We start from the raw sequence: 23,906 nt of genomic DNA on the forward strand, positions 1-23,906 counted from the left end.
ATGTATAGAAACTGGGAGGAGTTGTAATTTTAATATTGATCCCAGGACGAACAAGTCAAATAGGGGTTGATACTATGCATTTTTATTCTTTCTTTTCTTCCTTTCTTCTTCTTCCTCCTCTTCTCTTCTTTTTTTTTTTAAGATTTTATTTATTTATTTGACAGAGAGAGACACAGTGAGAGAGGGAACACAAGCAGGGGGAGAGGAAGAGGGAGAAGCAGGCTTCCCGTGGAGCAGGGAGCCTGATGGGGGCTCGATCCCAGGACCCTGAGATCATGACCTGAGCTGAAGGCAGATGCTTAACAGCCACCCAGGTGGCCCCCTTTTTCTTTTTCTTCTTCTTACTCTTTCTCCTCTTTTTTTTTGCTAAAGCATACAGTTCAATGAGTTTTCAGCGATGTAAATACCTGTGTAACCACCACCCTATTTACAGTGTCTTTTGTCCAACATGTTCTTAAAGTTAATCCATGCAGTTCATTTGTTTTTCCTTTGCTTAATGGTTTATTTGCTAAATATAACATAATTTGAATATTCTCACAGGGATGGTCAGTAGTGCAAGAGTTTTTAATAAAGTTAAACATATGTATACCCAATGACCATGGAATTCTATTTCTCCACATTTACTTAAGAGGAATTAAAGAATATGTTCATAAACTAATTAGACAGGGATATTCACAGAAGCTTTACTCATAACTATATCAAATAAATTACTGACTCTCAGGTGGGAACAGCTCTTTAGAAAACAAAATAAAAGCAATGTACTATAAAATAGAGGTTATGCAGATTTTATTTGAGATGATTTCAAATCTGAATCTTGATTTAAGATATGTCTGAAGTAATATCACCAATATTTTCACGATAGTGTATCACTTTTATTTTGTTTTAACATTGGTACTATCTATCATGTTCTGTTCACCAATTTGATGAACAAAACTACTTATTGTCATTTTAAATAACACTACAGCATAGTTTCTTGTTTATAAACATTTCTGTATCTCTGAATGGTATTTAAGATAAATCCCTAAGAGTAGAATTTGCAGGAAAAGGTAAAACATAGTTTATTGAAAATGGGCTGATAACTATTACCAAATTATTCTTGGAAAGTCTTCATCAAATTATCCCTGAAGTAGTAGACTATGAACATTATATCTCTTCCACCCTAACAATATTCTGTATATTGTCTTTTTTTATGTTCAGTTAGCCAGCATATATTACATCATTAGTTTTTTAATTTTATTTTATTATGTTAATCGCCATACATTACATCATTAGTTTTCGATGTAGTGTTCCATGATAGTACATCATTAGTTTTTGATGTAGTGTTCAATGATTCATTGGTTGCATTATAACACCCAGTGCTCATCACAACACATGCCCTCCTTATACCCATCACCTGATTTTTTTGAATAGACTTTTTTTTTTTTTTTTTTTTTTAAAGATTTTATTTATTTGAGAGAGAGAGCACATGAGAGGGGGGAGGGTCAGAGGGAGAAGCAGACTCCCTGCTGAGCAGGGAGCCCAATGCGGGACTCGATCCCAGGACTCCAGGATCATGACCTGAGCCGAAGGCAGTCGCTTAACCAACTGAGCCACCCAGGCGCCCCTTGAATAGACTTATTAAGTACTTCCTATTTTCATCAATGAAGATACTATGTGGTTGAAATTTAAATTCCTTCTTATTAATACTGGTATTTAATATTTACATAAAATATTCATGTATGCCCTGTTCATGCCCTTTGCACATTTTATTAATGTTTAATATTTTATGTAAACATTAAATATCTGCTCATGCATGCCCTGTTCATGCCCTTTGTATAGCTTTGTGTGCCTTTCTTAACATTTTCTAATGCAATAACAGTAACATATAGATACAGTATTTCCATGAACTCCTAATTTTACATGGCATCATATTTTAAGATTTACCTATGTTGATTCAGTTGGACAAGGTTGAATTTTAATGCTGAATTTCATTTCCATTCTATCAGTATGCCAACACTGATTTTTTAAAAAAATTCTATTATCAATTATATTTGGAAAGGTTTCAATCTCTGTTTTAAAAATGCCACTACAAGCTATCAATTCCACATCTCTTAGTGTTCATGTGCAAAAGAGCCTCATTAGATGAGTTCATCTTCCTGTTCTCTTTATAACATCTTTTCATGAAATAAGTCCTTAATAATATAGTTGAACTTTTATCAGACTTTTCTTTATAGTTTGCATTTCTGTGCCCTGTTCAAGAAATCCTCATTTAAAATTCCACTTCTGCTTAAGATATATGCTCATGTCATAACAACATACATCAACTAAAAGTCATGCTTATAAGGACACTGGAGAGTTGTGGCTATGAAGAAATGGAAAGAAACTAACTTATGAAAAGGGATAAGAATTTCCAATGTAAGCTCTATTTAAGTTTGAGATTTACTTTAAAACTTCAGCAATCAATACAGTGATATTGCTACAATGATAGACAGGCAGACTAATAGCATAGAAATAGATAACTCATAAATAGAACCACAAATATACAGTAACTTAGTTTTTGCCAAAGCTACCCATACAATTTTATGAATAAAGTTCTTTTCCATAAATGGGGCTAGAAAATTTAGGTATCTGTGTAAAAAAAAATAATTTTGAATCTACTTTTACTACTAAAAAGTTACTATTACTTCCTTTTTATTTCACTAAAAAGTTAGTGAATTATAGAACTACATGTGAAGGCTAAAATTATAAAGATCCATGAGGAAAACAAAGAATATTTCTTAATGACCTTGGAGTTAGAGAAGATTTCTCAGGAAAGACTCAAGATACAATATGCATAAAAGAAAAAATATATATACACATATATATATTTCATCAGAATTAAAATTTTCTGGTAATCTATAGCCAATATGAAGAAAATGAAAAGGCAAACAATGAACTGGGGATAAAAATTTTAATGCACATATATGCAGCAAAAGATTTCTGTCTAAGCTATTGAAAGCACTTGTATATATCAGTAGGAAAAATGTAAACAAATCAATAAAATTGGACAAAAGACCTAAATAAGCATTGCACAAATTGTATGTCCAAATGACCAATAAAGCATATGAAAATATCATTTCACGGAAAGGAAAATAAAAGATGACTACACACCCATCAGAATTTACATTAAAAAGAAAGAAAAATGCCATGTTTTGGTAATGATGACATTCAGTGTAACTTTCACAAATGCCTGGAAGACAGGTAAAGAGAAGTTCTGGGGTTGATAACTCTTCAGTGGTTTCCAATAAAGTTAACCATACCTGACCTATTAATTAACCATTAGTTTGATGTAGGTGTATGTCTAAGGAATATAGATATGTACACACACACAGACACACCATGTCCAGTATACTCATAGAAGCCTTTCAAATAGCCACAAAATTAAGTAACCCATATTTCCATCAACAAAGTAGTGGACAAAGACCAATTCTGAATATTCAAAAAATAAACTATACAGTAATAAAATAATAAACTACTGATGCACATGTAACAACAGACAATTTATCACTCTATCTGTTCAGGGAATATATAGATACCGGGATTGAGTACATAAACTGCTAAATCCCAGAGAAGCAAAAAAGAAATAGAAACAGAAATTTAAACATCTGCACAAATACAAAGATATATAGAGAGAAATATATTCTTCAAATAGAAAGAAATATCTACCTAAATATATCAGTAATTTAATTAAATATAAATTGATTAAATAATCCAATTAAAGGCTAACATTACTGGGACCTATTAAAAATAGCAGCAGTACTGACAACATCAACAATCACAATATGTTGTTGTAAGAGACACATCTTAAATACGGAGACAAAGTTTGGAAGTAAAGAAAAGGAACAGAGATATAATTTGCAAATCCTAAACTTATAACTAAGTAGCTGCTACAGTTGTGAAATATTAGGGGCGGCTGACATCAGACAAGGAAAATCTGTACAAGAAAAAATGTCATGTGTAAAGTAATAAAGTGTTAATCTACCAAGAAAATATCATGATACAACCTCACCTCGAAATATTTATGTCATGAAATTTCACTTCCAAATGAGATGGCATAATCAGGACCAGAATTACCCCCCTCCATCTAAAACAATCAATAAATGAACAAAATATAAAAAGTGACTCTTTTTTTCAAGACATTGGGCATCCAACAATGAAGAACAGAAGTCCCTGAGACATAGGAAATAAATGAAGTGAGCCCTACAAATGCACCAGCTGACTGCCTTGAAAGAGTTGCCAGGCCACAGTGGAGGAGCGAGCAGCCTCATCCGAGCACAGCCGAGGTCATGATGAGAGGAAACCAAGCTGGAAACCAGATCTACTCTGGTAAGAGAAATAGTAAATAATGTCCTGTGAAAGACATCGCTCTCTAATCCCTGGAACCTGTGCATATTTTACTTCACTTTACATGCCAAAGCAGATTCTGCAGATTTCAGTAAAGGTAAAGACCTTGGGATGGGAGATTATCCTGAATTATTTGAGTGGACCTAGTTCTTAACAGCAGACAGAGAAAGAGAGACACAGAGAGAGCAGCAAGAGGTCTTGATCTGCTATTACTGAATTTTCAGATAGCAGAAGAGGGCCATGAGCAGAGGCATGTGGGCTGGAAAACACAAAGGAACCGATTTGCCCTAGAACCTCCATAAAGGAATGCAGCCTTGCATTCCTGACCTCTTGATTTTAGTCAGACCAGTGGAACCTGTGTCATACTTCTGACCTAAAGAAATGTAACTTAATAAATTTATGTTGTTTTAAGCTATGTACAATAATAAATATGCACTGTAGTACTTTAGAATGGCAGCAATAGAAAACTAATACAGATATAAAGATATCTGGAGTTTTGCTGGTCAGTCTACCCAAAACAAGAAAGCTCACAGAGAGAGAGAACGTTTAAGACTATTCAGCTAAGTACAGACCAGTGTGTATTTGTAAGAAAATTACCCAAATCCAAAGGTAGAAACACCTGAAAGAATTAAAAGCAATGATGTCCCAGGTTCACGAAGAAAAAGAAATAGTGTCTGCCCACCAGAATCTCATGATTCACATGGCACTGGATAGAATGCACAGAAAGGCCCTTGCTTCAGTAGGCGGGGAATAATTTGATCTACAATGAACATTGCTCTGATTCCATCTATAAAACAATAAAAGCAAAGGCTGAAAGGATCAAACATTTCCAAGTATCATAACTGCATACCTGAACAAAGATGAGGATCTTCAGAAAACAACAATGTTGCCCAGCACCCAAAAAGTAAAATCCATAATGGCTGGTACACTGATATCTAATTAAAATTGCATGGCACTTACAGAAGCTGGGAAACCTGACCAATAATGAGGAGATAAATCCATTTAAAACTAATTCAGAACTGATCTAGATGTTAGATTTAGGAAACCTTAAGGCATTAAATAGTTTTTACAATTTTATCCCATGTATTCAAAAAGTTAAGTTGGAACAAAAAAGATACATAAAAGACCCAAATCAAACATTTACAGATAAAAGCTACAATGGATGGAGTTAATGGCAGGTTAGATATTACAGAAAAAATAAACTAAAAAAAGATCAATGAACTTGTATACATTGTAATAGAAACTAATATATACAGAAAAAAAAAAGGATAATTAAAAAAAATGAACAGAGCATCAGTGAGAATGATAAAAATTCAAGAGACTTAACATATGTATCACTGGAATCCCTGAAGGAGAAGGGAAGGGAGACAGAAAAACTTATTTGAACACAATATCCTAAGATGGACTGTTACAGGTTAAACTAAAATCTTGAAGAAGTCACTGAAACCACAAGAGTTACATATTAAGTTAAAATGAGATAAAATGGAATCATTAAAAAAAATTTCAATTACTCTAGAAACATGCATAGGAAGAGGAAAAGGGAAACAAGGAACAGACGGGGAAAATAGAAAACAACAAAGCATGAAACCTAAAAATATCAGTAATTGCATTAGCTAGAAACAGCTTAAGTGTCCCAATTAAAAGGTAGAGGTAGACTGAATCACAAAGTAAGACCCACGAACAAGCTGCCTAGAAAAAGCACATTTTAAATAGAAAGAGAAAGACTGGCTAAAAGGTGACAAGACAGAGGAAAAATCATGCAAATAGTAATGGAAATAAAATTGGGTTGTATTAGTATTGGTACAATAGACTACAGAGTACTGAATAGAAACAGGAGTAAAAAGGTAATTTCATAATGATAAAGAAGTAATTCACTGTCAGGCCATAAACAGCCAATAACAGAGCATCCAAATACATCAGGCAACAACTAACTGAACTGCAAAAACAAACAAACCTAACCACAGACATGCTCAGAGATTTATAACTTTGTCTCAATGATGGATAAAAAATGTAGGGGTACCTGGGTGGCTCAGCTGGTTAAGCATCTGCCTTCGGCTCAGGTCATAATCTCAGGGTCCTGGGATCCAGCCCCACATCGGGCTTCATGCTCAGTGGGGAGTCTTCTTCTCCCTCTCCCTCTGCCCCTACTCCCACTTGTGCTCTGTTTCTCTTTCTTTCTCAAATAAATAAACAAAATCATTAAAAAAAGAACATGCCACAAATTAAAAAACAGACACAAATGCATATAAAATACATATAGCACATTACCAAGGTGGACCAAATTTGTGAGTATAAAAAAAGAATTTTCAATAAATTTGAGACAACTCAAGTATGCTATCTACAACAGGGTTAAGTTAAAAATAAATATAGCTGTCTGGAAAGTGTCCCAATAAGGATTATAAACAGCACACTTCTAAAGAATATAGAAGGGTCACTGAAGAAATCAGAGGAGAAATTATAAAATGTTTTGAGCAGAATAAAAATTAAAACACAGGATATCAGAATTTACGAATGCTGTTAAGGGAGTATTTATAGAGAATTTTATAGATTAAATGTCTTTATAGGAAAAAAATATTTTAAATTATACTTTCAGCATCTACCTTAAAAAAAAAGAAACTACAAAAAAGAAGAGCATATTAAACCCAAAGTAATTATAAGAAAGGAAATAACAAACTCCCCAGTGTAAATAAAAGAAAGAGAACACAGAAAAATAATAGAGAAATCAATAAAACAAAAAAATTGGTTGAGAGATAAATAAATTTGATAAACCTCTAGTCCATGACCATGAACAAATGAAGAAAAGAAAGAAAAAATACCATTAGCGGAAATGACAGGTGTGAAATTACTATGGAATCAAGAGATAGGTAAAGGATAATAAGGAGACATTATGATCAAAGTTATGCCAATAAATCACAGAACTTAAAGTTCTGAATTTCTTGAAAAATGCAAACTACCAAAACTCACTTAAGAAAGAGGTAACTTGGACTCCAGACCCAGCTTTCCTGGAGAATTCTACCAATCATTTAAGGATGAAATATTAAAATTCTTCACAAACTCTTCCAGAAAATTGAGAAGAGAATATTTCCTATAATGCATTTTTTTTAAGATTTTTAAAAATTTATTTATTTGAGAGAGAGAGACACTGAGAGAAAGAGGGAGCATGAGCAGGGCAGAGGGAGAGGCACAAGCAGACTCCTGGCTGAGCAAGGAGCCCGATGCGGGACTCGATCCCAGGACCCTGAGATCATGACCTGAGCCGAAGGCATATGCTTAAGCAAATGAGCCACTCAGGTGCCCCCCATATTGCATTCATATTGCACAACTCTGATACCTAAACCAGACCAAAAAAAAAAAAAAGAAGAAGAAGAAAGAAAAAAAACTACTGACAAAATTCTCTCATTAAGTAGATGCAATTATTCTAACTACAATTTCAGCAAATCTAATATAAAAATATTTTTAAAAGATAATTCATATGAAATAAAGTATGATCCTAATTTTATCTTTTCCAAATCTTTATAAGACTTACAAGAATTTAGTAAATAGTTAACATTTTCTCCATGAATCTCACATCATCATTATTATAAACTAAATTTCCATACACACTTGGGTTTAGTGCTGCACTTTTCTTTGTTTGAATTGGATTATTTAGCTATGTGTGCATTAATACCACACTGTTTTAATTCTGTGTTTATAATATCCTTTCATAAATGGTGGTATCATGAACACACTGGTCTTCTTTTTCAGAATTTTCCTCAATATTCTTGCTTTTTGTTATTTATCTATAAGAACTTTAAAATTAATAAGTTAATTATTTTGAAAAATATTTTTTAGTTAATATTTGGTGCTGCGAACGTCTTTGTATTGTCTGTGTGCATGTTAACTGATCTTCTCATTCCTTTCTTAGGTAAAATATCTAAGGAACATTATGCTATCTTAGGAATATACATCATAAATAAGAGAAAAATTTCTTTATGATTTATGACATTATCACTATATGTATGGGTCAGTTTGCATCAAACTACTTAAATGAAAACTCAGGTATATGTCTTTGAAATTCGGGATCAGATTTTTTTCCCCCTGTGCAGCTAATCTGTCTTCAATAATTCAAGTCATTTTGCCATTGAAATGAACCAGTGGGCAAATAATTGAGTCTACAGAGCTATGTCATCTCTGGTTAAAAATTTCCCCTGTATGTTTAGGGGGTAATGATTACCTCCACATTATTCTTTCCTGAGACATTTCTGAAACACTTCTGCCTTTGGATTATTTCACAGAAAATTCGTAAATAAGTTTTTGTTTTCACTGTTGCATTTTAATTTCACCTTATTTAGGAGAATATCAAATAAATGATTTAGTTCACTGACAAAGTGGCTTGATTGGACAGGTGTTTGGAGTCATTCTCCTCATGATGAGTTCATGTTATCTCAGTAAGTATGCTCTCCATGAGCTTGAATTTCAGAGTTGCTCTTTCACATCAAGGAAATAAATTACTTTGGTCTAAATGATAACATTGTTTAGCTTTAATTGATAGCTTTAGAATACTAAAAAATTATAACATGATTGTATTTTCCTTTTATGCTACTTCTTAAACCTTACAATAGGTATTACCAAAGCTTAGATGGACAATTTCAAGAGCATACATTGGGTTTTTATTTCTCTAATTGATCGCAACAAAGTTAAAACAAACACTCTGATTACAATGACCAGATTTTAATGAGTAATTATCTATTAAGGGTTTGTCTCCATTGTATAAATATAGGCAAAAACTTTGCATAGTGATGTGTAATAGCATTTTAAAAAAATACAGTGGAGGGGTGCCTGGGTGGTGCAGTCGGTTAAGCGGCCCACTCTTGGTTTCAGCTCAGGTGGTGATCTAGGGTCATGGGATCGAGCCCTGCATTGGTCTCCCTGCTGAGCATGGAGTCTGCTAAAGTTTCTCTCTCCTTCTACCCCTCCCTGCAGTGGAAACTTAGTTAAATCAAACTCTGTCATAGTAAATTTATATTAACTGTATCTTGTCACTAGAGCATTTAAAAATTCCCTTATAGCCATAAGGAACTGTAAGACTTTAAAAGAGGGATACTTACACTTGATTCTTTTTTTTAATTAATTAACTTTTGTTTTTAAAGCAGTTTTATATTCATAGCAAAACTGAGCAGATAGTACAGAACATTCCCGCCCTGCCCCACACATTTACCCTCCCTGTTTTCCACATCCCCACAGACTGGTTAATTTATTACAACTGATGAACCTATATCGACACATCTTTGTCACCAAAGTCTGTAGTTCACATTGGGGTTCACTCTTGGTGTTGTATTTTCTGGTTTTGGACAAATGTATAATGACATGTGTCCATCATTACAGTATCATATGGAGTAGTTTCACTGCTCGAAAAATCCTTTCGTCTACCTATTCATGCCTCCCTGCCTCTCCTAACCCCTGGAAACCACCAATCTTTTTCCTGTTTCCATAGTTCTTACCTTTTCCATAAAGTCGTATAATAAAATCATACAAGATGTAGCCTTTTCACATTGGCTTTTTTCCCTTAGGAATATGCATTTAAGTTTCCTCCATGTCTTTTCACAGCTTGACAGCTCTTCTTTTTAGCACTGAATAATATCACATTGTCTGGATGTGCCACAGTTTATTCATTCACTTACTGAAGGACTTCTCGGTTGCTTCCAAATTTGGCAATTATGAATGAAAGTGCTATAAACATTCATGAGCAGATTTTTGTGTGGACATAACACAGAGTTGAAAAACTCTTTTGGGTAAATGCCAAAGAGCACAGTTATTGGACTGTATGGTAAGAGTATGTTTAGTTTTCTAAGAAACTGCCAAACTGTTTTCCAGAGTGGCTGTACCACTTTTGCATTCCCACCAGCAATAAATGAAAGTTCCTGCTGCTCACCATCTTTGGCCACATGTATTGCGAGTGTTTTGGATTGGGGCCATTCTAATAGTGTGTGGTACTATCCCATTGCTGCTTTAATTTGCATTTCTATGATGGCAAATGATGTGGAGCATCCTTCCATATGCTTATTTGCTGTCTATAAATTTTCTTTGGTGTCTGTTAAAATCATTTGCCTATTTTTTTTCTTTAATTGGGACGTTCATTTTCTTCTTGTTGGGCTTTAAGAATTCTTTGCATATTTTGCATAATAGTCCCTTGATGTGTCATTTGCAAATATTTTTCTCCCAGTCTGTAGCTTATCTTCTCATTTTCTTGACATTGTCCTTTACAGATAAGATTTGAATTTTAATGAAGTATGGCTTATCAGTTAATTAATTATTTCAAGGATTGTGCATTTGGTATTGTATCTAAAAGTCAACGCCATCCCCAAGGTCATCTAGGTTATCTTTTAGGAATTTTATTGTTTTTGAATTTTACATTTAGGTCTATAATCCATTTTGAATTAATTTTTTTTTTATTTATTTGAGAGAGAGAGTGAGAGAGAGAGCACAAGAAAGGGGGAGGGTCAGAGGGAGAAGCAGACTCCCCGCTGAGCAGGGAGCCCGATGCAGGACTCGATCCTGGTACTCCGGGATCATGACCTGAGCTGAAGGCAGTCGCTTAACCAACTGAGCCACCCAGGCACCCCATTTTGAATTAATTTTGTGAAGGGTATAAGTTGTTTTTTTTTTTTGCATATGGATGTCCAGTTGTTCCAGCACCATTTGTTGAAAAGACTCTTATTTGCTCCATTGTAGCTTTATTCTTTTGAAAATCTTGGAGAAAAAAAGAATTTTTTTAAAAATTTTTATTTATTGATTTGAGAGAGAAAGAGTGAGGGAGTAGACTTCCCGATGAGCAGGGAGCCCGATGCAGAACTTGATCCTAGGTCTCCGGGATCATGACCTGAGCCGAAGGCAGAGGCTTAACCAACTGAGCCACCCAGGTGCCCAAAAAGAATTTTTCTAAAGGTTTCAAATATTACTACTTCTTTTTTCAGTGTTTCTTAATCTTCTGCTTCCAAATTAATTTTATAGAAGCTTTTTATTAGCCTTAAGCAGTTGCCAAGCACATACCAGTTGCTCAACCATTTTGTCAAACAGAATCTGGGTAGATTACAGAAGAAAGACTTCTCCATAATGGTCCCTGTTTTCAAGTTGATAAAATAAAAATTATAAACAATGAGGAAATAGAAAATATTTCTCCTATAATTCAATCTAATGTAATAGGCATTCTTAAAGGAAAGACTGATACGATTCGGTTGACAAAGTAAGTTATCAAGGCACTGAAGTTGCAGGTGTTGAGGTTCACATGTGTAAGAGAAAATAAGTACAGCAAGGCAATTCCCAGCAAGAACAGAACTTTGCATGAAAGCCTTGTGGAAAAAACTAGAGTTGGTGGGTAAAAATAGGAAGCCCATTAACTTTAGGTTGGAGGTGTGGATTTGTTGATGTAGAAGACACAAGATGCAGTAGTCTTATTTTCTGGACTAAAAGTTGGAATACATTGTTTGACAAATGGTTTTTCTGCACATTGTTTCATTTTCAAATAATTGCAGATTCAAAGGAAGTTGTAGAAAAGATTACATACAGGTCTCCTTTACCCTTCACCCAGTGCCCCCTAGTGCTAACCATCTACATAATCATAGTACAAAACTGAAGCCAGAATACTGGCATTGGTGCAATCCACAGACTTTAATCAGATTTCACCAAGATTACATACACTTGAGATTGTGTGTGTGTTTCTAGTTCTTTGTAATTTTGTCACTTCCCCTATTCCCCAGTTTGTGATATTATTATAGTTATTATAAATGTAAAAATAAGTATATATCAATCTTTCTGACTATTTAGGATAAATATAAAGGTGTGGAAACCTTGAATCTGAAGTTATGAAAATTACTTAGGCTTTTCAGGCATATTACTAAATTGCTTTTCAAAATCTTTGAACCCATTTACATATTCACTGGTATATTTGTGAGCTACCATTTTCCATGCTTTCTCCAGCATACTACAGGAGTAAAATAGTATCCTGTTGTTTAATTTGGTTTTCTCTTACTTAAGCTTGTTACAAATGCATTTTTTGGATTTCCTATTTTAGACAAGAAGAGGTAGATGCATTCCTCCCTATTCCTACCACGAAATACTGATAGAAACCCTGGACATAAATAACACATAAAGCAAGCACAGAGAAACCTTGAAAACTGGAGAAAAGAAAGCAGACTGGTTAGGGGCTTTGGGACTTGAGGAACAAGATGGCTGTGATTTCCCTGGGTTTTTCTTTCCATTCTATTTATTTCCCTGGACACTGGAAAGGCCATTAACATGGAGTCACTGATGGGTAGAGAGAGAAAAAAAGTCCCCCAAAATGCTTGTTTTCCTCAGCCAAAAGACTGGGAAAGGATGGGTAGCAGAGAGAAATCTTCCTGACGATCTATACCCTACTTTAGACAAACACCATGTGGGAAAAAAAACCATACAGCCACCATGACTTCCTCCCTCTGCACTGGTATGGTGTTGGTTTCAAAGGAGTCTGACTTTCACTCCTGCTCGACATCAATGAACCAGCATTTCCTGCCCTCCCAATTCAAGAGTAGGGGGAGGAGGTAGCTGGAAAAGTGTTTCTAAACCTGAAAAGGAAGTCTTGGGCAGATCTCTAAGAAATTCACATGTGAAACCAAGATGGCAGAGAGCTCAGCTGAAACAAAATGTAGAGGATTGCCCAAGATTTCAAATGGGCCACCAAAACAAAGCAGGAAGAAGAATAATACAAGGGCTCTGGAAATTATTTGTCATTGAAATCATAATACACAAAAGTAGACCAGAAATACCAAAATGAATTCAAGTACCTCCCTCTCCCCAAAAAAGCACCACCCCCAGATATCTGATGGGTTGGCCAAAATAATTCTACAAAACTTCAAAAACAACATTTATATGTTAAGTAATAAAAATTTCTAAAAGAAAAAAAAAGCAGTGAAACATCCTTGAAAATAAAGCATGTGAGAAGTCAAGAAGACGAGAATAGAATTTGACACAGAGTAGACAGAATTAAATCATAAAAAGGGTCATTACTAAAAGTTGAAACTGAAAACAAGCACCTAATGGTATACTGAATTGAGAATAAACAAAAATTATTTTAGGTGATGTAAAGGCACAATAATCTCACTGTACACTACTAATGAAAAATACTTTAAGGAAAAAGAGAAATGCAGAGAAATCTTTCAAACTTTAGTAACCATATCTTTAAATAAGATATTTGGATCTGGGGCATGAAATATGCCAAAAACAAAAACAAAAGCAAAACAAAGCAAAACAAAAAAACCACCTCTGAAAAGACTCTGCAACACCTCCCAGCTCAATCACCCAAATGAAACTCTAAGTCTCATCTCTGAATCTAAATCATAAATGACGACATGAGAGAATGAGGTTGTCCCTGTTTGGGGCATGCCCGAAGTCTTTCCTTTTTTCACTATAAAGCTTTCCCACTGCTCGGCCTGCCCTTGAATCTCTGTCAAACACAAGTGATGGTGGCTGACTCCCTTGCTATTCCAAGCTCTGAAAAAATCAGCTTTGTTTGTTCTATCTGGGCAATCTTCATTTATTTCTGCATCACTATGGATATAAAGTTGAGAGTCCTTATAAAATATTTCAAGTTGTGAAAATTGATGAGCTCCCTTATTATGGAACCATGATAGAGTTATAGTTAATTAAAAACATACTGTGAAATATTATGCAGTCAATAAAAAGAAAGGTTATATGCATGATCAATAATAGAAGTTCTCTGATTAAAGGGAACTCATTAAAATGACTTGATTTTAAGTAGTTCTATTCATAAATAACTTTAGGTAAAAAGTAGACTCAAGTAGTTATTTACTTAAAAGGAGGGTTTTCCAAAGGAAAAGAAAGCAGCTTAAAAGCATCTGCAATATATTAAATGTAATTAATAACTCAAAAAATGACATTCTTAAATGTAAAAGACAATGTAAACCTTTTATAAGTGAAGAGAAGAGTAACAAAATAATGCATTGCAACCGAACAACATTCGTCTTCATTCGTTTGTAGTGTTTAATAAGTGTTGCTGATCTGTTTATGAGGATTTAAATTCGCTAATCTATTTAAAGATTCTTCAGAATAATGTTTTTAACAACTTTCGTAACAGACTTGATAGAAAGGTATTTGCTTTGCTAAGTCCTGGAGAGTGGCAATGTATCCTCATTTTGGAGGGGTGGGGTTGGAACCCTCCCAACCACGTGCACACAGCTTTATTGCATTAGTGTTCTGCATTAGCTCTGTCTCTATTCAAGGGGCTGCTCAGTTTTATCTGCAGAAAGCCATTTATTTATTTCACTTTGGAGAATACTTTTAATATTTAAGTTTACAAATGAAACTGGACTTAAGTTTTTCGACCGAAATGATAAACCATCAATTAAAAAACACAGGAGAGATAGCCTAGGGAAATTAAGTAAATACTGAAGGGGAAATATTTTTAAAAGATCCACGCTCATACCAAAAATACAAATAATTTTATTCAATACCTCAGGTTTTTTTAGTAATCAAATTGATTATTATGGTAAAGTAGATAAGGCATGGTTATCCCTTTGCTCTGAAAGATGTACAGTCTCTTAAGAAAAAAAATACTATTGGTTATTTTTTTGTTTCCTAATATTTACAAGTCTGGGAAGGTTAGATTTGCAGATGGTGCCAAAAAAGCCAAAGCCACATGCCTGATACTTCTGTGGTTCTATTAGTTCAGGCTAAAGATGAATATTGTTTTCTGTTTCAACATTTAATCCTAACTAAGCAACTCAGGTTTAATGAGCCCTTGACAAGAAAAATAAAATTCTCATAAAACTGATCACTTGATTTAAAGAAAGTAGCCAAACATGGAAAATCTACTACCATTAGTAATTTGACTAACTTAGTATTAGTAACTGATTGGTAACTACTAACATTTATAGATAGACAGTAACTAGTCAGTAGAACAAATTATGATATACAATCTTAAATTTCAAATCATGTCTTTTCTGCATATTACAATATTTTTATGCATATGGTGTTCTTCAAAGAGAATTAGTTCTCAAGCATTTCAAAGGAAGTTTAACAGTCCTTATCACTACCTTATCTATTAAAAATTTTTGCAGATGTTATCACTATTAAAATTTAGATTCAGAATATTCCAGTATTCTGAAATCATTTTGGTACATGTCTGTTTATACAGAGCAGAGATTAATAGGCCCAAAAGCCATGATTAGGACTATTTATTTATTGTTGGCTTCCATAATGGCAACAAACCCAATTTCTGGAGTTCTCTGCTCAATTCTAACATAAGGAAAGATAAGCAGGATATGTAATGTACAGGTGACAAACCTCTGTCTCAAGGATTCAAATGATTTACCTCCGTTCATAGAGCTAATAACTGATAAAAAAAAAAAAAAAAGACAGAAATCCATGGGGTGCCTGGGTGGACAGTCGGTTAAGCATCTGACTTGATTTCAGCTCAGGTCATGATCCTGGGGTCCTGTGACCCAGCTCTGCTTTGGGCTCCTCACTCAGCAGGGAGTCTCCTTGAGATTCTCTCTCTCCCTCTCCTTCTGCCCCTCTGCATGCACTCTCTTTCTCTCAAATAAATCTTTAAGGAAAAAAAAAAAAAAACAAAGAGAAATCCATGGCTGCCAAAATATCAAGAATTGTCTAGATTGTTTTCTGATTGTTATGGACATCGGCAATGAACGCATCATTGGCCAATTAAATATGTATTCTTTAAAGAGAATAGATATGTGTTTTAATAAAGTGTGCTGTATGGTAGATTATTCATTTAGTAATATTTAGTTTACTAATAGCAAGTAAGATCAGTTACTACTATCCACTATGTGTCAGAGACTGGGCTAATTACTTTATACACACCACTGCACTTAATCCTATAAGAACACTGTAAGGTATACATTATTATTACAAGCACTTATTGATGAGGAAACTGAGCTTAGAATAGTTAGGTTATTTGCTAAGTTCACATAGCAATCAAGTATATGAGCTGGAATTTAAAGCCAAGTCTCTCTGACGCTATGATATAATGCTGGAAAAGCACAGACTGTCAGGTACATTCATTAATATAACAAACAACCTGTCCTATTTCCCACTGATGAGCTAGCCCTCCCACTTTCTGATTATTATTACAATCTTCTAGTGGGTTTATAATAAATAGCTGCCTTTAGATTTAAAAAGAGCTTGGCTTAAAAAGAGGCAAATGGTTACTCTCTGCCACTGTTCTCCATCTAAAGGGGGAAAAGGCCATAAACTATTATATATCACTCATCAAGTACATTCACCATCCTTTCTCCTCTCTCCCACATAGAGATATGCTGGTTCCCTGATTATACTCATTCAGCATCAGGTAACAAAATGTTATATTTTAAAAGACTTTACAGAATTAGAACTAAGGCAGCAACTCTTAACCTTCCCTGAATCATCACATAAGAATTCTCTTTAATGATTCATTCTTATTAATGGCAAAAATGTTGGGATTTCAAGAAGCAGTCAGCAATACTTTATTCTCCCCACAGTTCTGTTCTGTATAACTATCTGATCTGTCTTCTGTTGGAGAAAAGCAAAGGGAGATGGTAGAATATTTCAGGTTTTCACATAGTCTTGCCCAGTCATTGTATAATCTGATGGTAAATTCTCAAGCTGGGAAACTTAGGTTTACTACCATTATTCTCTGGGCTCATTTTTAGCATAGAAAAATTGTCAAGTGAGGCATTTCATGCATGCATCTTTCTGGGTCCTGTTTGCTCCACTTCTGAATTTTTCAGATTCATCTAAATGGTACATTCCAAGACTGCTGCAGAGGATGCTCTTGGCTCTGGTAACCCCGTTTGTTGTCCACTGACCCAACGCTACTTGGTCTACTGAATTCAGAAACTGCACTAGATAAAGGAGGTTACTTTTACAGTGAAACCCAAATCTCTAACAAAGAAAAAAGCCAACAGCAGCAATGCCCTCTCCCTCTGCTCATATGACCTCTGTGGTCTCTGAGGATCTGACAATGAACTGAGGATTCTACATGCTGAGGCATTAAAAAAAAAAAAAAAAGGCAAAAATGCATTTCATCTTTTGTCCCCTGTGATGAAAGCTTTTGTTCCTTTCTCTTTCCAAGTGCTAGTGATGATGTAAAATGCTAGTAATCCATCACAACCAGTTTGCACACTAAGCTACACAATATCCAAAACAAAAATAGTGCTGGGTAGGCTATCTTTTGATTGTTTTCCTCTTAGTCATGCACTCAATGTGAAATCTTAGCTCCTCTTTGGATACACCAAGGGACAGTTTCTTCCAGCCGTTCTGACCTCCTGATCTACTTAGGCTTTAAACCTTAGCCAGCCATTGAGAAGTGTCCATTCACACAGAAGGTAACAAAAAGCTCAAGCCATCCATTCTTGCTGAGACATCTTTTCCCCGACGTTTGTTTTAAGTATTTGTAGTTACCTGATTTTATAAAGAATGTTGCTTTACAGTTCTTTGTATCAACTTGATTTAGCATTTCATCCTATTTATTATCATTATTGTGCTCTAGGCTAGGACACATACTAGTATTCTCATTCCCCCAAGAGGGAAATAGGGGAAAAGTAAAATGAGTGAGACTTAAAAAGAAACTAATGAAGGAAGAAAAAAGAAAATTGAGATTTTTTGATTTTCACCAATACTGCAAATAATATATTTTAATAAAATGAATGCTTTAAGTTTAATAATAACTGAGTTCCTCTATACATTAGAAATAAGGCAAATAAGTAGGCAATAAGAAAGTATGTAAGAAAATACTAGGTATTTAACCAGACAATAATAAGAGAGTACTCCCCATATAAGAATTGCATTTTCACAATCTTAAATAAACTTCTCTTTACTTTTCTTACTAACCACGAGCTACCATCACACAAAGAATTCTAGTGTTCCATGCTGTGAGTGTTGTAGGTTTAAAAAAAAAAAAAGGTGTTAGCAACCTTGGCATTATCACTTCTGTTCATTCAGAGAAGCTGGTGATTTTTATTAGCAAGAGTCTGGCTTTAAAAAAGCAGGTGTCTTCATTAACTTTAGCTAAAAACATATCTTGCTTTCATGCCATTTCTTTCCTATCAAATAGATCATTTCGGTTTGCATTTTCTCCTTTCTTTTTCTCCCTGAACTTCTCCTAAATATGATTAATTTCCATAATAGGCCATATTTGACCTCTGTAAGAGAAAAGCTGGAGAGCTTCACAAACCCCCAATTTATATCACCCCTCCTCAGTTATAATTTTTATTATAAAATCTAACAGTGCATTTCTCTAAAGTAACTGCTTCACATTCATTGATAATTGAGCAAAGAGCTAAGTAATTCTGAAATGTCAATGTAGGATGATTTGCCCCGGTGACTTGCTCCCCAACTCAATATCAGCAGCATATTCTGCTCACATTTGTGTTTCCCCAAAATAATAACTTTTTATATTATGAACATGCATGGATTACTGACAAATATTTGAAACCTGTAATTTAAATTTATTAGCATGAAAGGCCTCCCATGTAATAAATGTAGCTACAATTAATTACCATTTCCAAAGAATAACTTATTTAATGTTACCATAATAACAAATGAAGCTATAGTTGTAATAGGGGGTTTACAGACTAATTATTACATTCAACTAATTTAAAGTCTCATGTTGTCAAATAATAAAGCAACTAGTATATTATATGATTATTTATTAGTTTGAGATAAAATAGGTTTTTTATTAATATAGTAGTTTAACACAGCTAGAAATAATAGTTCCATTGGGGAGGCCCATATTCTCCCATTTTATATACCAACATATACATTTTCAATAAGAATTTGATTTGCATTCTGATCATGTATCAAGCCTAGTAATTAATGCCAGTTTGTGGAATAAGGCACAGTCTGCTTTCAAGCACCTTACCATTCTGAATACTGCGACTGAGTCTCTTGCCTCACTTAAAACCAGATTTCTTCCCTTTGAGAACACAGATAATAAACATACTAACTATACTCATTTAAAATCAGTTGATTCTAAATGTATATTTCCCCTATAGATTAGACCAAGGCATTTGATGGATGTTATGCCTAATATCTGCGAAGCGTTGTGCCAGATAATTATGAAAAATAAGATTATAACAAAATGCAAAATATATTAGGGATTATTTAGTCCTCTATAGGTTAATAACTAGAAAAAATAATTTGAAAAGTTATACAATTGTACTGGACAACCCTGCTGAATATCTTAGTTGATATTCCATAGTTCTTTTTTTAAATATTTTATTTATTTATTTTTACAAGAAAGACAGAGGGAGAGAGCGCGTGAGTGCAAGCACGAGCAGGGGCGGAGGGAGAAGCAGACTCCCCTATGAGCAGGGAGCCCGATGTGGGGCTCGGGATCATGACCTGAGCCGAAGGCAGACGCTTAACTGACTAAGCAGGCACCTGTTATTCCATTCTTCTTAATGATAGGTATTCTTCAGTAGTATTAATTTATTACATTCTATACAAAGCACATGCTTACTTTCATTCTTGCTTAGTAAATTGAAGACATGAACAGATAATCTATATATTACCAGAACCCAAAGCAGTGCTTATAGTGTTTCAGATGCCAGTACTTTTTTTGTTTTTTGTAGGAAGAATGAAAAAAAAAAATCTTTATGTCTTTTGGCCTCTCTCCAAGTTCAACAGGTGACAGTTCTTTATTTCTTAAAAACTTCTATTTCCTTGGCTTTACGACACCATTGCTTTCTTCATTCCTTTCCTTCTCAACTGCCTTTGTTGGCATTTCTTTTACCTAATTTGTAAATATGATTTCTCTAAGGCTTCTTCCTGGCATCCTTCTCTTATTTCATATTCTCTCCCTGGGTAATTTTATCCGCTCTCATAGCTTCAATTTTTGACTATTTTATTTAATAATCCCAAATTCAGACTCCTCTATATATCTGAGCATTTATTTATTTATTTATTTAAGGATTTGTTTATTTTAGAAAGAAAGAGAGAGCAAGTGGGGGGAGGAGCAGAGGGAGAGAATCTTCAAGCAGACTCCCCGCAGAGTGCAAAGCCCCACGTGGGCTTGATCTCACAACCCATGAGATTAAGACCTGAGCCGAAACCAAGAGTTGGACGCTGAGCCAACCGAGCCACTCAGGCGACCCTATAACTAAACATTTAATAAAGGGCTTCACTAGATATCCTACAAACACTTAAAAAAATATATCCAAAACAACACCTTCTCCACCAAAGCAACTGTGCCTCTGGTACCACTAACCACCTGTATAAATCACGGCCTGATGTTATCCTAAAATAAGCTTATATTACCTATATTTCACATCTACTTGACATTTAGTCTGTCATCAAGTTTTACAGACTGTTCCTCCTAATTAGTGCTAATCTGCTCACCTCTCATGCATCTATGATAAACATCCTAACCCAAACTTCATAATCTCTCCTGTGGCCCACTGTAATTGGCATTTAATCGAGGTACTAAAATACCGCAACATTCACCTTGCAGCAAGAACATGGGTGGTATCTGAAAAGTTTAACAACCAGTAGGGCATACGAATGAACCAATCAGAAATGAGGCCAGCCATGGGGCGCCTGGGTGGCTCAGTCAGTTGGGCGGCTGCCTTCAGCTCAGGTCATGATCCCAGGGTCCTGGGATCAAGCCCCACATCAGGCTCCCTGCTCCGCAGGAAGCCTGCTTCTCCCTCTCCCACTCCACCTGCTCGTGTTCCCTCTCTCGCTGTGTCTCTCTCTGTCAAATAAATAAAATCTTTAAAAAGAAAAAAAAAAAAAAAAAAGAAATGAGGCCAGCCATAAACCGCTGGTACAACTGTGCTGGAATACACCAACACCGACTGTGATGATACCACTCAACTCTTTTCATAATCTTGTATTTATAACATAAGTCCATAGTTACACAAAATCTATAATGAAGACATTTCTCCAGGATTATTGTGATAGGCAAAATGAATGGGACCAGAAGGAAAGTTACATTGAAATGTATCATACTTATTTGTTTACATGTATAGAGTCTGTCTGCCTTCACTAAATTCTCATTTCTCTGATGGCAGAGACTATCTTATTGACCAATGTCACCTCATTTCCTAAGTGGGACCTGATCCTACAGCCACAGTAAATACTGAATTACTAAATCAATAGCTGACTGAATGAATAAATAAATGATTATATGGATGAGGGTTAAAGTTCAATATAATTAAAATTGGCATAGCAACAAATCAATGCTCTGGCTTTTATCTGTCTTTTTATTCTCATCTACCAGATGAGAGTCTTGACCAAATGCATTATTTCTTCTGTATATTATAACCTTCCCTCTGAATGACTAAAGTTTAATCAGGCTTCACATCTCAGCTTAAATGGTACTCTGTTTCCTTGATCCATTTCCATTTTTTTATTTCCCTATACCTTACCTTTGCTAGATTTATCACAATTACATTCAAATGCTTTTTAGACAGTAAGCTTTATGAAATACAGTGTTTATCTTATCTCTAGTGTATCCTCAGTCTCTAGACAGTGCCTTGCAATAAGTTCTTAGCATGAATTTGTTGAAGAAATACAATAATTTGTTATTTTTGAAAATAAATTCGCATTTCATCTGCTATGGTAATGTCTCTAAAATTATAAAAATTAACCCAAATTATTTTATAAATCTATATTTTTGAGGACTTCCATATTTGGCAAACTTGGGGGAGGGGAATTATTTCAGAAATGTTTCTAGTATAGAACATAGGTGTTTTATATGCACACATACATACAGTACATATATATTTCTAATTAATTAAACATATAATTAGTCTGGTAAGAAATTGAGGGAGATTTTGGAGTTCAGAAATTCTAAAAATACATATATTCATAGAGGAACATAAGCAGTGATACTGGCATTTTTTTAAAGGAGGCAACTAATAATCTATGCATGTGCATGAGATAGGAGAAAAAGCCTAGAACTCCATGCAGGGTGAGAGGCAAATCAGTATCACACATGAAATCAAAATAACTGAAAATCACTAATTTTAAATGAGTGAACTAGGGAAAAAAAGAAAAATCTGTCTCTGGGTAGAAATATTTCAGGAATACTTAACTGATTTTGATTTTGATTTGAATAGAGGGAAAAACATCTGTATTCACCCCAACGATGTGGCTGAAATTTACACTACTCTTTGTTCCAAAAATACACATGAAAAAAATTTCATTTTACTTTGTCTGTGTTAGTGGTGACCCATGGATTGGGCAAATATATGGACCAAGGACTTGACAAAAATAATTTCTGGGGGAAACATAATTTGAATGGAGAGCACAAGCATGTAATTCCAAGAATGTAAGTTCAGAATTATATAGATAGAGGTATATATATAAAATCTGATATGCTACAACCAGTTATTAGAATATACCCAATAGATAAAATAAGCATATATAATATGCTTAAGAAAGAAAAATAAAAGTATGGAAATATTACAAAAGACAGTGATAACATAAAGTCAAGAATTATAGTTGAAAAATATAATTAAAAGTTTTAGAAATAAAAACATGATAAAGTAAAAAATTCAATGGATTGATAAACAAGCTGAACCCACAGTAGAGGAGATAACAGGTAGACTAGAAGACCAAGTCGAGGACATTATGGAGAGGGCAAAAGGAGAAAGAGAGAGAGAGATGAAGAGAGGGAGTGGGGAGAGACAAAAGGAGATGGGAAAATGAGGCTAAAAAATGCAAGGAGAGATGGTTTTGAAAATGATGGAGGCCTTGTATCAAACTAAACATCCTATGGATAACAACTGTAAAATATTATAGAAATATAAAAAATACAAAAAAAAGTTGTAATAAAATTAAAAGTGAGCAAAAGCACGCAGAATGAAAAAATTGGCCTTCTAAAAAAAGAATGACAATGTTCTATAGCTTTTCCACAAAGCTATTCTCTGGTTTGTACTTTTCAAAGTGGTTACCTCTAAAAGAGCTGAAGTCTTTTCATGCATTGAGGTATCAAAGAATGAGGTCAGAAACTACTCTACTATAGCATTTGGAATCTGAGGGAAAAAGTCTTCAAAAGAAAGAAGCCCCATAGAGAAAGCTCTAAAATTGGCAAATAAACTCCCCTTAAATCCTTGATTACTTTCTGAATTTTCCATGTGTTGAGGTATCCAAGTAGTTTCACAGTACTCAGTAGCCAGAAGACTGATAAAGCTGAATCGGTATTAAAACTGCTACTTACCTTAACAGAAGAATATTTGTTATTTAGAAGGGCTCAGTAAACACCTTGGACTTTCAGTTAAAATCCCAACAAGGCCATGTCTTGGGAGTAAGAACTATGCCCTTGGAAGAAAGCAAAACTGATTTTTACAGAGTATAAATCCAAATTTCCATAAATGATCAACCAGTAACTTAAGTATCTTTAGAAGAAAAATAATATTCTTCAGAGGATAAAAATGGAATTCACACTTTTTACCTTATATCTTCTATAAGACCTAATTTATCAACCAGAAATAGCTAAAGATGCAAAAAAAGGAAAATGTCAGTCAAGATTAAGGGAAAAAGCAATCTACAGAAACAGATCCCAAAAT

The sequence above is a fragment of the Halichoerus grypus genome, chromosome 6 (genome assembly GCF_964656455.1).
Source record: "Halichoerus grypus chromosome 6, mHalGry1.hap1.1, whole genome shotgun sequence".
NCBI lineage: Eukaryota > Metazoa > Chordata > Mammalia > Carnivora > Phocidae > Halichoerus > Halichoerus grypus.